At 43.9% G+C, this 16,202-nt stretch overlaps 1 non-coding gene across 1 annotated transcript; it reads left to right on the top strand.

The window, feature by feature from the left end:
• The first annotated feature begins 15,749 nt into the window (after positions 1–15,749).
• Positions 15,750–15,822, top strand: trnat-ugu (transfer RNA threonine (anticodon UGU)). The gene has a single exon. It is a non-coding gene; the product is annotated as a tRNA-Thr (tRNA).
• The last annotated feature ends 380 nt before the right edge of the window (positions 15,823–16,202 follow it).

Genomic DNA, 16,202 nt, shown 5'->3' with positions numbered 1-16,202 from the left:
TCTTGGGTTCACGCCATTCACCACCAAACAAGGAAAGTAACTGACCCTAGGTCTTTGGAAAATATCAACTGACAATTATTCCATCATTACTCAGGAATTACCAATGATGTGGGTGTTTGAAGATTCTGACTTCTCTACACCCTGGGAAGTCTGAGGCAACTGCCTCCCAGGGACACTGGCCTTGAACACAAGTGAAGCTTACAGTAGTCGCAAATGGAAGTGCAGGCAGCTAACAGTAACCTGTCACACAGTCAACTGCAAGATTAAAAACAAAGATTAGCTTTATTTGTCACATGTACATTGAAACATACAATGAAATGTGTTTGGGTCAATAACCAACATAGTCTGAAGATGTGCTGGGGCAGCCTTTATTGGGCCACTCAGCCTAGGGGCAGAAGACATGCAGCTTTAGGCCATGCCTACAACCTATTAACCCTAACCAGAGTCTTTGGAATGTGGAAGGAAACCCATGTCCTAACAGGGAGAGTGTGCAAACTTACAGACAGTAACAGGATTTAAACTCTTAAGTGGCTGGCTCTCTAACTGCTATGCTATTATTTAAAGAACAGCAAGTTTTGTGTGACTCAGAAGCAAGACTAGGCCAACAAGCTCATCGTTGATCCCTTTTAGCATAGTTTTCTTCCTGATTCAATTAATATCCAGACATTGTGAGAAGTAGCGAGTGAGAGAGTGACATCTTACAGGGCTGAAGCTATTTGAAAACAGCAAGTCTAGTTGGGAGTGAGTGTTATATGAGCCAATAAAAAGAAGGGAGATGTAAGCAAGAGTGGCCTTTGTTGGAGTGGGTCAGGCATTGGCTCAATGGACAGGCTAATGATGATCAATCATTTGGAATCATTTAGCTGAAATCAAAACATGAAAAAGAAGTGACATCGGATCAAAAGGTGTAGAATCTTTGTGGTTAGAGTTAAAAAATTGCGAAGATAAAAGGACTCTGATGGTAATTATATATAGGTCTTCGAACACCAAGGTGTGTGATATAAATTACAATGGGAGATAGAAAAGGCTTGTAAAACAGGGAATGTTATGATAGTCATGGGGATTTCAATATGCAAGTAGGTTGGGAAAATCAGGTTGGTGCTGGATTCCCAAGAGAGGGAACTTGTAGAATGCTTATGGCTTTTTAGGACAGCTTCTGGTTGAGCCCACTAGGGGAAAGGTAATTCTGGATTAGGTGTTTTGTAATGAATCAGATTTGATTAGGGAGCTTAAAGTTAATGTTAAAATAGAATTCAACCTGCAGTTTGAGAGGGAGAAAATAAAGCCAGATGTATCAGTATTACAGTGGAGTAAAGGGAATTTACAGAGGCATGAGAGGGAAACTGGTCAAAGTTGATTGGAAGGGGACACTAGCAGGGATGACGGCAGAGCAGAAATGGCTGGAGTTTCTGGAGGCAATTCAGAAGGTGCAGGAGAGATATATACCAAAGATGAAGTATTCCAAACAGAGATTTGAGGCAACCGTGGCTGACAAGGGAAGTCAAAGAAAGCATAAAAGTAAAAGAGAGGACATATATAGCAAGAGTTGGTGGAAAGTTCAAGGATTGGGAAGCTTTCAAAGACCATAAGAAGGTAACTAAAAAGCCGTAAGGAGAGAAAAGATGAATTATGAAGATTAGTCAATAACATAAAAAAGGATACCAAAAGTTTCTTCTGCCATATAAAGAATAAAAATAAGGCGATATTAGTCCACTGGAAAATGATGCTATAGAGGTAGTAATGGGAGACTGAAATGGAAGACGAACTAAATAAGTTTCTTGCGTCAGGCTTCACTGGAAAACACCAGGAGTATGCTAGAATTTTGAGTGTGTCGGACAGAAGCAAGTATAGTTGCTATGACTAAGGGGAAGGTGCTTGAGATGCTGAAAGATCTGAAGGTAGATAAGTCACTTGGACCAGGTGGACTGCACAGTTCTGAAAGGGGTAACTAAGAGATTGTGGAAGCACTAGTAATGATCTTTCAAGAATCACTAGATTGTGAAATGGTTCAGGAAGACTGGAAAATTGCATATTTCATTCCACTCTAAGAAGGGAGGAAGGCAGAAGAAAGAAAATGATAGGCCAGTTAGCCTGACTTCAGTGGTTGGGAAGATGTTGGAATCCATGATGAAGGATGAGGTTTTGGGGTACTTGAAGGTAGGTGATAAAATGGGGCAAAGTCAGCGTGGTTTCCTTGATGGTAATCTTATCTGACAAATCTTTTGGAATTCTCTGAGAAAATAACAAGCAGCACAAAGACGGTGGATGATGTACAGTGGCATGCAAAAGTTTGGGTACCCCGGTCAAAATTTCTGTTACTGTGAATAGTTAAGTGAGTAGAAGATGAACTGATCTCCAAAAGTCATAAAGTTAAAGATGAAACATTCTTTCAACATTTTAAGCAAGATTAGTGTAATATTTTTGTTTTGTACAATCTTAGAGTGAAAAAAAGGAAAGGAGCACCATGAAAGAGTTGGGCACCCCAAGAGATTTGAGCTCTTAGATAACTTTTACCAAGGTCTCAGACCTTAATTAGCTTGCTAGGGCTATGGCTTGTTCACACTCATCGTTAGGAAAGGCCAGGTGATGCAAATTTCAAAGCTTTATAAATACCCTGATTCCTCAAACCTTGTCCCAACAATCAGCAGCCATGGGCTCCTCTAAGCAGCTGCCTAGCACTCTAAAAATTAAAATAAACAATGCCCACAAAGCAGAAGGCGGCTATAAGAAGATAGCAAAGTGTTTTCAGGTAGCCATTTCCTCAGTTTGTAATCTAAATAAGAAAAGGCAGTTAACAGGAACAGTGGAGGTTAAGTTGAGGTCTGGAAGACCAAGAAAACTTTCCAAGAGAACTGCTCGTAGGATTGCTAGAAAGGCAAATCAAAACCCCTGTTTGACTGCAAAAGACCTTCAAGAAGATTTAGCAGACTCTGGAGTGGTGGTGCACTGTTCTACTGTGCAGTGACACCTGCACAAATATGACCTTCATGGAAGAGTCATCAGAAGAAAACCTTTCCTGCTTTCTCACCACAAAATCCAGCATCAAAAGTTTGCAAAGGAACATCTAAAGAAGCCTGATGCATTTTGGAAACAAGTCCTGTGGACTGATGAAGTTAAAAGAACTTCTTGGCCGCAATGACCAAAGGTATGTTTGGAGGAAAAAGGGTGCAGAATTTCATGAAAAGAACACCTCTCCAACTGTTAAGCATGGGGGTGGATTGATCATGCTTTGGGCTTGTGTTGCAGCCAGTGGCATGGGGAACATTTCACTGGTAGAGGGAAGAATGAATTCAATTAAATACCAGCAAGTTCTGGAAGCAAACATCACACCGTCTGTAAAAAAGCTGAAGATGAAAAGAGGATGGCTTCTACAACAGGATAATGATCCTAAACACACCTCAAAATCCACAATGGACTACCTCAAGAGGTGCAAGCTGAAGGTTTTGCCATGGCCTTCGCAGTCCCCCAACCTAACCATCGTCAAAAATCTGTGGATAGACCTCAAAAGAGCAGTGCATGCAAGACAGCCTAAGGATCTGACAGAACTAGAAGCCTTTTGCAAGGAAGAATGGGCAAAAATCCCCCAAACAAGAATTGAAAGAGTCAGCTGGCTACAGAAAGCGTTAACAAGCTGTGATACTTGCCAAAAGGGGGTGTTACTAAGTACTGACCATGTGGGGTGCCTAAAGTTTTGCTTTGCACCCTCTTCCTTTTTTTGTTATTTTGGAACTGTAAAAGACGGAAGTAAAAAAAGTAATCTTGCTTAAAATATTGAAGAAATTTGTCATCTTTAACTTTATGCCTTTTGGAAATCAGGTCATCTTTTACTCGCTTAGCTATTCACAGTAACAGAAATTTTGACCAGGGGTGCCCAAATGTTTGCCTACCACTGTATACTTGAATTTTCAGAAGGCCTGTGACAAGGTGCTGCACATGAAGTTGCTTTAACAACATAAAAGCCCGTGGTATTTCGGGAAATAAACTGAGATGGGTAGAAGATTGGCTGTCAGGCAGGAGACAAAGACTGGGAATAAAAGGGGCCTTTTCTGGTTGGCTGCCAGTGACTAGCGGTAGTCTGCAGGGGTTGGAGTCGCTTCTTTTCACGTTATACGTCAATGATTTGAATTTTGGGGTTGATGGCTTTGTGAGCATGCTTGCAGACGATACAGGTGGACCGACAGGTAATGTTGAGGAAGAAGGCAGTCTACCAGTGCCATGTGTTAGTCAGAGTAGAAACAGGAGGATATTTCAGATGAATACATGGCTTGAAAAATGGTGCACGGAGGAGGGATTCAAATTTCTGGGGCATTGGAACCAGTTCTGGAGCAGGTGGGACCAGTACAAGCAACAGGACGGTCTGCACCTGGGCTGGACTGGAACCAATGTCCTAGGGGGAGCGTTTGCTACTGTTGTTCAGGAGGATTTAAACTAATGTGGCGGGGGGGAGGGAACAAGTGCAGAGAGACAGAGGGGTGTAAAATGAAAAATTAGTAAGGTGAAAAGTAAAAGTGGCAGGCAGGCAAATCCAGGGCAAAAATCAAAAAGGGCCACTTTCCAACATAATTGTATAAGGGCTAAGAGGGTTGTAAAAGCAAGCCTGAAGGCTTTGTGTGTCAATGCAAGGAGTATTCGTAACAAGGTGGATGAATTGAATGTGCAGGTAGTTATTAATGAATATGATATAGTTGGGATCACAGAGACATGGCTCCAGGGTGACCAAGGATGGGAACTCAACATTCAGGGATATTCAATATTCAGGAGGGACAGACATGAAAGAAAAGGAGGTGGGGTAGTGTTGCTGGTTAGAGAGGATATTAACGCAATAGAAAGGAAGGACATTAGCCGGGAGGATGTGGAATCGATATGGGTAGAGCTGCATAACACTAAGGAGCAGAAAATGCTGGTGGGAGTTGTGTACAGGCCACCTAACAGTACTAGTGAGGTTGGGTATGGCATTAAACAGGAAATTAGAAATGCATGCAATAAAGGAACAGCAATTATAATGGGTGACTTCAATCTACATATAGATTGTGTGAACCAAATTGGAAAGGGTGCTGAGGAAGAGGATTTCTTGGAATGTATGTGGGATGGTTTTCTGAACCAACATGTCGAGGAACCAACTATAGAGCAGGCAATTCTAGACTGGGTACTGAGCAATGAGGAAGGGTTAATTAGCAACCTTGTCGTGCGAGGCCCCTTGTGTAAGATTGACCATAATATGGTGGAATTCTTCATTAAGATGGAGAGTGATATAGTTAATTCAGTAACAAAGGTTCTGAACTTAAAGAAGGGTAACTTTGAAGGTATGAGACATGAATTAGCTAAGGTAGACTGGCAAATAATACTTAAAGGGTTGACGGTGGATATGCAATGGCAAGCATTTAAAGATCACATGGATGAACTACAACAATTGTTCATCACAGTTTGGCAAAAGAATAAACCAGGGAAGGTTGTGCACCCGTGGCTGACAAGGGAAATTAGGGATAGTATCAATTCCAAAGAAGAAACATACAAATTAGCCAGAAAAAGCAGCATACCTGAGGACTGGGAGAAATTCAGAGTCCAGCAGAGGAGGACAAAGGGCTTAATTAGGAAAGGGAAAAAAGATTATGAGAGAAAGCTGGCAGGGAACATAAAAACTGACTGTAAAAGCTTTTATAGATATGTGAAAAGAAAAAGATTGGTTAAGACAAATGTACATCCCTTACAGTCAGAAACAGGTGAATTGATCATGGGGAACAAGGGCATGGCAGACCAATTGAATAACTACTTTGGTTCCGTCTTCACTAAGGAGGACATAAATAATCTTCCGGAAATAGGGGATCGAGGGTCTAGTGAAATGGAGGAACTGAGGGAAATACATGTCAGTAGGGAAGTGGTGTTAGGTAAATTGAAAGGATTAAAGGCAGATAAATCCCCAGGGCCAAATGATCTGCATCCCAGAGTGCTTAAGGAAGTGGCCCAAGAAATAGTGGATGCATTAGTGATAATTTTTCAAAACTCTTTAGATTCTGGATTAGTTCCTGAGGATTGGAGGGTGGCTAATGTAACCCAGCTTTTTAAAAAAGGGAGAGAGAAACCAAGGAATTATAGACCAGTTAGCCTAACGTTGGTGGTGGGGAAAATGCTAGAGTCAGTTATCAAAGATGTGATAACAGCACATTTGGAAAGCAGTGAAATCATTGGACAAAGTCAGCATGGATTTGTGAAAGGAAAATCATGTCTGACGAATCTCATAGAATTTTTTGAGGATGTAACTAGTAGAGTGGATAGGGGAGAACCAGTGGATGTGGTATATTTGGATTTTCAAAAGACTTTTGACAAGGTCCCACACAGGAGGTTAGTGTGCAAACTTAAAGCACACGGTATTGGGGGTAAGGTATTGATGCGGATAGAGAATTGGTTGGCAGACAAAAAGCAAAGAGTGGGAATAAACGGGACCTTTTCAGAATGGCAGGCAGTGACTAGTGGGGTACTGCAAGGCTCAGTGCTGGGACCCCAGTTGTTTACAATGTATTTTAATGACTTGGACGAGGGAATTAAATGCAGCATCTCCAAGTTTGCGGATGACACGAAGTTGGGCGGCAGTGTTAGCTGTGAGGAGGATGCTAAGAGGATGCAGGGTGACTTGGATAGGTTAGCTGAGCGGGCAAATTCATGGCAGATGCAATTTAATGTGGATAAATGTGAGGTTATCCACTTTGGTGGCAAGAACAGGAAAACAGATTATTATCTGAATGGTGGCCGATTAGGAAAAAGGGAGGTGCAACGAGACCTGGGTGTCATAGTACGCCAGTCATTGAAAGTGGGCATGCAGGTACAGCAGGCGGTGAAAAAGGCAAATGGTATGCTGGCATTCATAGCAAGAGGATTCGAGTATAGGAGCAGGGAGGTACTACTGCAGTTGTACAAGGCCTTGGTGAGACCACACCTGGAGTATTGTGTGCAGTTTTGGTCTCCTAATCTGAGGAAAGACATTCTTGCCATAGAGGGAGTACAAAGAGGGTTCACCAGATTGATCCCTGGGATGGCAGGACTTTCATATGATGAAAGACTAGATCGACTAGGCTTGTACTCTCTGGAATTTAGAAGATTGAGGGGGGATCTGATTGAAACATATAAAATTCTAAAGGGATTGGACAGGCTAGATGCAGGAAAATTGCTCCCGATGTTGGGGAAGTCCAGAACGAGGGGTCACAGTTTGAGGATAAAGGGGAAGCCTTTTAGGACCGAGATTAGGAAAAACTTCTTCACACAGAGAGTGGTGAATCTATGGAATTCTCTGCCACAGGAAACAGTTGAGGCCAGTTCATTGGCTATATTTAAGAGGGAGTTAGATATGACCTTTGTGGCTAAAGGGATCGGGGGTATGGAGAGAAGGCTGGTACAGGGTTCTGAGTTGGATGATCAGCTATGATCATACTGAATGGCGGTGCAGGCTCGAAGGGCCGAATGGCCTAGTCCTGCACCTATTTTCTATGTTTCTATAAGAGCAAGGATGTAATGCTGAAGCTTTATAAGGTATTGGTCAGTATGCATTTAGAGTATGGTAAGCAGTTTTGGGCCCCTTATCTAAGAAAAGATGTGCTGACATTGAAGAGAGTCCAGTAGAGGTTCAGTAGAATGATTTTGGGAATGAAAGGGTTGACTTATGAGGAGTGTTTGATGGCTTTGGGCCTGTACTTGCTGGAATTTAGAAAAAATAAAAGGAGATCTCATTGAAAGTTATTGAATATTGGAAGACCTAAATAGAGTGGATGTGGAGAGGATATTTCCTATAGTGGGGAGCCTAGGAGCAGAGTGCACAGCTTCAGAACAGAAGTGTGTCCATTTAGATGGGCCAGATTGTCTAATCCTGCTTCTATGTCTTATGGTCTTATGCTCTCTAATCCACACAGCAGCATCCCGATAAATTTCCAAAATCTCCACACCCTTCCTATGACGGAGCATTTAGAACTAATGCAATAATCCAAATGTGGCTTATAAAATTTTATAAAGCTGCAGCATAACTTCCCAATTCTTGAACTCAGTTCCTCAATTAATAAAGACAAGCATACTGTACACTTTCTCTACCACCCTACTCTATCAATTCATGCAGCCACTTTAAACGTGTTATGCTCTTGGGCCCTAAGATCCTTCTCCACATCAACACTATTAGGGGTCTTGCAATTAATTGTGTCCTGTCTCTTTACATTTGATCTCCCAAGGTGCAACATCTTACACTTGGTCGAATCAACCTGCACCGGGACCATAGCCCTCCCATCCATGTACCTATCCAAATTTCTCTTAAATGTTGAAATCAAATCCACATCCACAATTTTCACTGGCAGTTCGTTCGTCACTCTCAGCACCCTCTGAAGAAGATCCCCCTCAGGTTCCCTTTAAATATTTCCACCTTTCATCCTTAACCTATGACTTCTACTTCAGTCTCACCCAACCTTAGTGGAAAAAACATGCTTGCATTTACTCTATACCTCTCTTAATTTTGTATAACTCTATCAAATCTCCCCGCAATCTTCTATGCTAATAAAATCTTAACCTATTCAATCTTTCCCTGTAATTCAGGTCCTTAAGTCCTGGCAACGTCCACAGTTCTTTACTCATTAACCTCCTTTATAGGATAGGAACAGATTTCCCTTTGCCCTGATCAGAGTCCACTCTGATCAGGGCAGAGTCCACTGCCAAGAAGGCCCACCAGCGCCTTTACTTCCTGAGAAAACTAAAGAAATTTGGCCTGTCCCCTAAAACCCTCACTAATTTTTATAGATGCACCGTAGAAAGCATTCTTCTCGGGTGCATCACAACCTGGTATGGAAGTTGTCCTGTCCAAGACGGGAAGAAGCTGCAGAAGATTGTGAACACGGCGCAGCACATCACACAAACCAATCTTCCATCATTGGACTCACTTTACACTGCACGCTGTCGGAGCAGTGCTGCCAGGATAATCAAGGACACGACCCACCCAGCCAACACACTTTTCATCCGTCTTCCCTCCGGGAGAAGGCTCAGGAGCTTGAACTGTGATAAGACTGCTGAACAGATCCTGACCCGGATCTGGGCCGTACCCTCCAAATATCCGGACCTGCATCTCGTTTTTTTTTTGCACTACCTTACTTTCCCTTTTCTATTTTTCTATTTATGATTTATAATTTAAATTTTTAATATTTACTATCGATTTGTAATCCAGGGAGCGGGAAGTGCAGAATCAAATATCGCTATGATTATTGTAGGTTCTAGTATCAATTGTTTGGCGACAATAAAGTATAAAGTGATCTTCCATAATCCACATCCAGGACATCATTGTTAGGCATCTCTGCCAGCTGCTTAGGGCTCCCACCACCAGTCACATGACCTCCTCTCCCCTTCCTGCCTTCTGCAGGGACCACTCTCCCTGGTATGCACAGGCTTTCAGCCTCCAATCCCTGGACCAGCCTTGCAGGCATCAGGACTCTGACTTCCAGACTCACTGTCTTCAGCCTTCGACTTCCTCTCTTCCCCCTCACCTGATTCTGCCCATCACCACCAATTCCTGTCCTACATCTTCCCTGTATCTCCATATTCTAGCCATCTATGCTCTCCATGCTCCACAGCCGCCCCCCCCCCCCCAACCCCAACCCCATTATCAATCCAATGCTGGAACACGGCTATTCCAGCAACCTTCACAATATTGCAATACTCATCAGCACCAGCAGAGGGCAGGCCTCATCATTATCAGGATGCAGCTGGGATTGTGGTTCAAACTTCCAATCCTGCTTTACTAGTGAAATTAAAAATAGCAATGTCCAAGAAAAGGTTTTTTAAAGTTTCAGGGGAAGCAAAACTGAGCAAATAAGGACCAAATGTTGATCAAGAAAAAGAAACAGAGTCATCGAGAAATACAGCACAGAAATAGGCCCTTTGACCCATCTAGTCCATTCCAAAACCATTTAAACTGCCTACTCCCATTGACCTGCACCAGGACCATAGCCCTCCATATCATTACTATCCATGTACCTATCCAAACTTCTCTTGGAAGCGTTGAAATTGAGCTCGCATGGACCACTTGTGCTGGCAGCTCATTCCACACTCTCACAACCTCTGAGTGAAGAAGTTTCCCCTCATGATCCCCTTAAACTTTTCACCTTTCACCCTTAACCCATGACCTTTGGTTGTAGTCTCACCAAACCTCACTGGAATAAACCTACTTGTATTTACCCTACCTATACCCCTCATAATTTTGTATACCTCTATCAAATCTCCTCTAAATCTTCTACATTCCAAAAAATGCAGTCTAACCAATTAAATCTTTCCTATAACTTGGGTCCTTCTGTCCCTGCAACATTCTTGTAAATTTTCTCTCTACTCTTTCAATTTTATTTACATTTTTACTGTAGGTAGGTGACCAAAACTTCACACAATACTCCAAGTTAGGCCTCACCAATGTCTTTTACAACTTCAGCATAAAATCCCATCTTCTGTACTCAGACTTTGGTTTATGAAGGCCAATGTGCCAAAAGCTTTCTTTATGACCCCATCCGCCAGTGCTGCCACTTTCAATGAATTATGAACCTGTATTCCCAGATCCCTTTGTTCTACCACACTCCCCAAATGCCCTACCGTTCAATGTGTAAGACCTGGTTGGTCCTACCGAAATGCATAACCTTGAACTTGTCTGCATCAAATTCCATTTGCCATTTTTCAGCCCATTTTTCCTGTTGTTGCAGATCCCTCTGCAAGCCATGAGAGCCTTCCTCACTGTCCACTACACCCCCAATCTTGGCCTCACCTGCAAATTTACTGATCCAGTTAACCATATCATCATTCAGATCATTGATATAGGTGACAAACAAAGGACACGGCATATTCCCCTGCGGCACACCACTAGTCACAGTCCGCCAGTCAGAGACTGTAACTTTCTAGTTCCTGTTTAGAGCCTTTTTTAAACAGCAGAATAACACTGGCTTTCCTTCAATCCTCTGGTACCTCTCCTGTCACTAAGGCTGTTTTAAGTATCTCTTTGAGGGCCCCAGCAATTTCTGCACTTGCCTCTCATAGGATATGAGGGAACACCTTATCAGGTCCTGGGGACTTATCGAACCTAATTTGCCTCAGGGTAGCAAACACCTCCTCTGTAATCTGTACAGGGTCCATGAAGTTGATGCCTCTTTGCCTCATTTCTATAGACTCTATATCCGTCCCCCGAGTAAATACAGATGCAAAGTATACATTTAAGATCACCCCCATCTCTTTTGGCTCCATGCAAGGTTTACCATTCTGGTCTTCCTTTACAATTATTTTGCTCCTAACGTATCTGCAGAATCCCTTAGGATTCTCCTTCACCTTGTCAGCTAGGGCAACCTCATGCCTTCTTTAACCCTTCGTGATGTCTTCCTTAAGTGTTCTCTTGCATTTCTTGTGTTTTTATAGGCACTGTTTCAGGGCAAGACCCTTCATGCCAAGACCTGCTCTGCACCTCCTTTTCTCTCTTAACCAGGGCCTCAATATCTCTTGAAAACCAAAGCTCCCTACACTTGTTGTCTTTACCTTTTATTCTGACTGGCACATACAAGCTTTGTACTCTCAAAATTTCAGTTTTGAAGGCCTCCCACTTACTAAGTACACCCTTGCCAGAAAACAGCCTGTCCCAATCCTCACTTGCCGGATCATTTCTGATACCATCAAAATAGGCCTTTCTCCAGTTTAGAATCTCAACCTGCAGATCAGACCTATCCCTTTGTATATTTACTTTGAAACTTACGGTCACTGGATGTAAAGTGTTCCCCTATACAAACTTCTGATTGCCTCATAGCAAATCCAGTATCACGCACGCTCTCTCGTTGGGAGTTCTATGTGCTGATAAAAGAAACTTTCCTGAACACACTTGACAAACTCTATCCATCCAGTCAATACTGTATGTGGAAAGGAAGGTAGAATATGAAATAAATACAAAGAGATTCTGCAGAAGCTGGAAATCTTGGACACCACACACAAAATGCTGGAGGAACTCAGCAGGTCAGGCAGTTTCTACAGAGGGGAATAAAGAGTTGACGTTTCGGGCTGGAACCCTTCATTAGGACTTGAAAGGAAGAGGGCAGAAACCAGAATAAGAGGAAGCATGCAGGTGATAGTTGAGACTTGGTGAGGGAAAAGGTGGTGGGTGGGGGAGGAGGGATGAAGTCAGAACCTGGGAGGTAATAGGTGGAAAAGATAAAGGACTGAAGAAAGAATTATCTGATAGAAGAGGAGAGTAGAGCATGGGAGAAAGGGAAGGAGGAGGGGCACCAGAAGGAGGTGATGGTCAGGTAAGGAGAGGAAAAGGGATGAGAACGTAGCCCCCACCTGGTTTAGTGAGGACAAAATGTAGCTGCCTTACAATTAGGAGATCGGAGAATTTATAGTAACAGAGATTCAAGATTCAAAAAACTTTATTGTCATTCTAACCATACATCAGCTCTGCAGGGCAGAATGAGACAGCGTTTCTCAGGAGCAGTGCAATCATGACATAACAAATGCAACACTAAATAATAAATATAACAGTAAGTAGTAAAACGCAACAGCCACATGTCAGTTAATTCAGTTATAAGTGTCCAGTGCAAGTTAAAAGTGTCCAAAGCAGAGTCAGCTACAGCAGCTATTTAGCAGTCTGACTGCCTGTGGGAGGAAGCTGTTTAGTACCCTTGTCGTTTTAGGTTTGATGCTCTCGTAACGTTTGCCCGATGGCAGAAGAACAAACAGTTCATGGAGAGGGTGTGAGGGGTCTTTAATGATCTACTGTGTCTTCTGGAGGCATCGACTCTGAAAGAGGTCTTGGACAGAAGGTAGGGAGACCCCAATAACCTTCTCTGTTCCCCTAACCACCCTCTGCAAGGCTTTTTTTGTTGACAGCACTGCAGCTGGAGTACCAGGTTGTGATGCAAAAGGTCAACACACTCTCAACCACGTCTCTGTAGAATGTAGTTAAGATGCTAGTGGGGAGTGATGCTTGTTTAGGCTTCCTCAGAAAGTGCAATCTCTGCTGGGCCCATTTCACAAACCCAGTGGTGTTCCTGGACCAGGAGAGATTGTCCGAGATCTGCACCCCAAGGAACTTGATGTTACACATGTAGGACACCACACACATATTACACATATAGATATACAGAGGCAGAAAGAAACTTTCAAGATGCTTCCAGTGCAGATGAGGAAGTAAAAGGAATCAGTATACTACCAGAGAATCCTGAAACATAAATCCCATCTACCCGGTGATTTGGATCGCAGATGAAACGGTTATCATCTCACAAAGGCCAAATATGAGGCAGCATACTAGGCTTCACTGTGGCAGAGGAGAGGCCAGTGCAGACAGGTTGGTTTGCAATAATGAGTTGAAATGATGTGCAGCTGGAAACTTCAGATAGCTGATACAGATAGAGCATGGGGACTCTGTTAACCCAGGGGTTCCCCACCTGGGATCCACAGACCCCCGGATAATGGTAGGGGTCCATGGCATAAAAATGTTGGGAGCCCCTGCAGTAACCAGTCACACAATCTGCATTTGTTCTGGATGCAGAGGAGGCCACATTGCGAGTGTTGCACCTCCTAAGGTTGTAAGGGAAAGTGCCCCCGGACACAGAAGGACCAGGGAGTCACAGACAGAGTGGTCCTTTGGTGAATGGGAGGTAGATGAGATTCTCCAGACACTCAGGATCTCGAAGAACCTACACAAAATGCTGGAGGAACGCAGCAGGCCAGGCAGCGTCTGGGGAGGGGGAATAAACAGAAAGCATTTCTAGCTGAGACCCTTCATCAGAACTAGAAAGAAAACATTTCCGTTAAGACTCAGCCAACTCCATCCTGGACACAACCCTCAAGGACATCTTCAAGAGCCAGTGCCTCAAGACGGCAGGCAGCAGCCGTCAGTAATGACCCTCACTATCCAGGACATGCTGTCAACATGACCAGGAGAGGGGTACACGTGCCTGAAGACCCAAACTCAATGATTCAGGAACAGCTTCTTCCCACCCCCCTCTATCAGATTTCTGAATGGACAATGAATTTATGAACACCACCTTGTTATTCCTCTCTTACACTATTTATTTTGCAGTTTAGGGTGATCTCAATGTCTTGCACTGAACTGCTGCCACAAAGCAACATTTATCATATAAACCTGATCCAGTTGCTTCTGTGGTTAAACAGAGGACAGTGGTCATCAAAGACACCATCCAGGCCGTGCTGTCTTCTGGCTATGACCATCAAGTCAAGTCAAGTCACATTTTATTGTCATTTCAACCATAACTGCTGGTACAGTACACAGTAAAAACGAGACAATGTTTTTCAGGACCATGGTGCTACATGAAACAATACAAAAACTACACTGAACTACATAAAAACAACACAAAAACTACACTAGACTACAGAAACATGAGGAAATCTGCAGATGCTGGAAATTCAAGTAACACACATAAAAAATGCTGGTGAACGCAGCAGGCCAGGCAGCATCTATAGGCAGCGACTGTACCTCTTCCTACAGATGCTGCCTGGCCTGCTGCGTTCGCCAACATTTTTTATGTGCGTTACTAGACTACAGACCTACCCAGGACTGCATAAAGTGCACAGAACAGTGCAGGCATTACAATAAATAATAAACAAGACAATAGGCACAGTAGAGGGCAATAGGTTGGTGTTGGTATCAGGCAGGAGGTACAGGAGCCTTACGTCCTATACCACCAGGTCAGGAACATGGATAACTTCACTCACTACAACTCACAGGCTCATTTTCAAGGCTTCTTTACAATAAGACCACAAAATGTAGGAACAGAATTAGCTCATTCACCCCAACTAGTCTGCTCTGCCATTTCATCTTGTCTGATATACTTTCTCAATACCATTCTCCAGCCTTCTTCCCGTAATCTTTGACGACCTTATTGATTAAGAACCTATCAATTTTCACTTTAAGTATACCCAATGACTTGGCCTCCACCGCCATCTGTTGCAATGAATTCCACAGATTCACCTCCCTCTGGCTAAAGAAATTCCTTCGTATTCTTGTTCTAAAGGGGCGTCCTTCTATTCTGAGGCTGTCCCCTCCAGCCCCAGACTTTCCCACTACAAGAAGCATGCTAGCCCCCACCCCCGTAACTTTTCTATTGGGCACACCCCCTGGAACCTCCCCCAACCCTTCGCATTACTTCCCCGGACACTCCCACACCGTTCCCCCGGGCACTCTTGACCTCTCCGGCGAGACACCTCCCTGGTCACACAACTACTCTGACTCAGCCTTTCAATATTCGGTAGGTTTCAATTAGATCTTCCCCTTTTATCCTTCTAAATTCCAGCGAGGACAGATCCTCAACTCGTTCACGGTATTATTTTTATTTCGCAGTTTGTCTTCTTTTCACATTTGTTGTCATTCAGTCTTTGTTTATCTATATTTTTCATAAAGTCTATCGTATTTCTTTATCCTTCCGATAAATGCCTGCAAGGAAATCTATAGTAATATACAGTGTAGGAACTTTGATATTTAATTTGACTTTGACTTTGAGGGTTGAGTGCGGCTCGGGCGCGCCCTCTGCGGGCGGCGACAGGCGATGCTGCTTCCTTTGTTGAATGGATGCGGAACCGGCGGTGGTCGGTAGTGTCGGCGCGGGGCCGGGGCCTGTGGACCACGGACAGGGGTTGGGAGAGATCGGGCCGGAAGGACACAGACAACAGAATATACTGAGGATAGACCCCGGCGAGTCAAGCTCACGGTTGGCGGAATTAGGAAGGCGGGCGGAGACTTTCTCCGTGGCTGTGGCTCCATAGCTCAGTGGTTAGAGCACTGGTCTTGTAAACCAGGGGTCGCGAGTTCGATCCTCGCTGGGGCCTCCTAACTTTTACCCCGAGCGGGGGCAACATTTTATTCTCCTTGTGGGGAGATCGGTCTCGCTGGTCGCGACCCGGACCATCCCCAGCCATCACCCTCACTCCAATAGCCCTCTGGGTATGCCTCTCTTCCATTCTTCGACTCTGACTGTTCTCCCACCCCCTAGCCCCGCGTAACTCCTCTACCAGGCACATGTCTGGACATTCCACACACCCACATCACAGAACTTCCCCCAAGTCTCCCACTCCCCCTCCGCCAGTGACTACTGCCCTCTCCATCTTTGCACTCCCACATCAACCACTCCTTCTCACAGCTAGCATGGGGCGGGAGGTACAGAAGCCCCACTTACCTTCAAAGTTCAACAGGGCAAGGGAAGTTTACT

Source organism: Mobula birostris, chromosome 1 (assembly GCF_030028105.1).
Source record: "Mobula birostris isolate sMobBir1 chromosome 1, sMobBir1.hap1, whole genome shotgun sequence".
Taxonomy (NCBI): domain Eukaryota; kingdom Metazoa; phylum Chordata; class Chondrichthyes; order Myliobatiformes; family Myliobatidae; genus Mobula; species Mobula birostris.
Note: the sequence above shows the minus strand (reverse complement) of the source record. Positions and strands in the feature narration are given on the sequence as shown.